The sequence below is a fragment of the Arachis duranensis genome, chromosome 2 (genome assembly GCF_000817695.3).
Source record: "Arachis duranensis cultivar V14167 chromosome 2, aradu.V14167.gnm2.J7QH, whole genome shotgun sequence".
Classification (NCBI taxonomy): Eukaryota; Viridiplantae; Streptophyta; class Magnoliopsida; order Fabales; family Fabaceae; genus Arachis; species Arachis duranensis.
In genome coordinates this window covers 6182751-6184818 of record NC_029773.3, presented here as the reverse complement: position 1 = coordinate 6184818, position 2068 = coordinate 6182751, and positions in this window count along the sequence as shown.

Genomic DNA, 2068 nt, shown 5'->3' with positions numbered 1-2068 from the left:
CAATAGTCACTTTTTTGCCTTTTGTTTTTATTGTTATTTCTTGTTCTAAAATACCTCTTTTTTCTCCAGTTTGGATAGTATTTTCTTTTTCTAAATTGATATTTTCTTTTTCTCTGAAAATTTCTATTAAGCCCATATTTTTGGGGTATCTCTTCATTATCCTGACAGCAAATTATAATTATATTTGCAAATCTTTTTTGAGTTGCTTCTTGCATACAGCGTTCTTTTATTTCCTCTCTTTTTGCAGCGGTTGCTCCACCAAAATTATTTTCAATTGTCCCTCTATTTATTTCTCTTATAAATCTTCCCATTATAAATTCATTAGCAAGATATGGAAGTTTTGTTATATACATACTAAGATAATAATTTTTATCTTCTTCTTTTAATTTGTAATCTTCCCATTATAAATTCATTAGCAGGATATGGAAGTTTTGTTATATACATACTAAGATAATGATTTTTATCTTCTTCTTTTAATTTGTAATAATGTATTCTATATTCACATATATAAGATTCCACATTACATAGATCATATATCTGGATATTAGCTAAATGGTTTTTTGCTTCTTGATATTCTTTATTATAGACTTCTTGTTTATGATCTATAATATTTTTTCCAAAAAATTCTTTATATAGAATCATCATTATATATAATATCTTATCATAAGCTGTTGTTTTTATTGCTAATTCTTCTATTATTTGGTTTCCTGTTGATGTCATATAATCTCTTATGGTTCCTTTAGTATGAAACCCTATGTAATTCCAAATATCTCTTCCAGACAATTCACTAAACTTTAGATTAGTAAAAGCTTCTAATAAAAAGGAATTCAACCAATTTTCGAAAATTTCTTTTTCATTCTTTTTACAGTCTAAGTCAAGCATTCTTTCTCCTTCCATTTCCTGGATTTTAGGAACGTACTTTGATGGTATTTTTGTATATTTTGAATCTTTATTTATAAACACTTTTTTAAAAGCATAATTATCAAAACCTGTTTCCCATTTATATTGAGATTGGTTATCTTTAGATGTTCCAGCTTCATTTTTTACTTGTATTGGAATTGCTGGTTCTTCGTCACTTGAATAATCTAGGATGTGTTCTTCATTTTCTATATTTTCGGAATTTACTAATTCTTCTTCTATTTGAAATCCATGTTCCATAATATTATTTTCTTGAGCCATTTTTAATTGTTTAAAAAGCATTGTTACTTCTTCTAATTTTTCTTTAATATTCATAATTTCAATAGTGGTTTTACTTTTAAATCTGTTATGTTGATTATATTTTGAAATTTTTCTTCTTTGGGATTCTCTTTTTCATTATTTCTTTGAAATTTTATGGATACTAATATTTCTTCAAGCATATCTACTATAGAATTTAATTATAGGTTAAAAGTATGATAAAGATGTGGAGAATCATTTCCATGGTAACATTTTTTAGAAATTCTGTGTGAAAAATAAGTTTTTTCAGGTTTTTGAAGTCCTTCAATAAAACTTATAGTAAAATAAAGATTTTGAGAAAAATAATTTTGTATTGATTTTAGAAATTTGGTGTCATTACAATTAACATTAGTTAAAATCATTAATTTTTGATCTATTAATTTTGATAACTTAATTATTTCTTCTCTTAAATCTTCTAATTTACTTTTTTCCATAAGGTGACGCTTTTCTTTGTAAAGAGTTACGATTTTAAGTAAAAAGTGTGGCTTTAGAATGTGTGGTTTGAGTGTTGCCACATAAGCACATCTTCAAACTTTGATCTGTACCTATAATTTCCTATATAAAGATATGAGAAAAATTTTTGGTGCAATGAATTTTAGCATTGTTCTGAAAATCGGGCCGGCCGGTTCGACCGGATTAACCGGGAACCAGTCATTTATCCGGTTCGATTGATGTAAAAACTGTTCTGTAAAAACCGGCCTAAAAACCGGTTAAACCGGTGGTTAACCGGTGAACCGCAAGAACCGTTCGATTTTTTCCGGTTCAGTACTATTAATCGTTTCTCTTTCTCTCTCTGGGCAAACCCTAACGACGGTAGGAACCCAGCCCCATCCCATCGCCGAGCTCTTCTCTT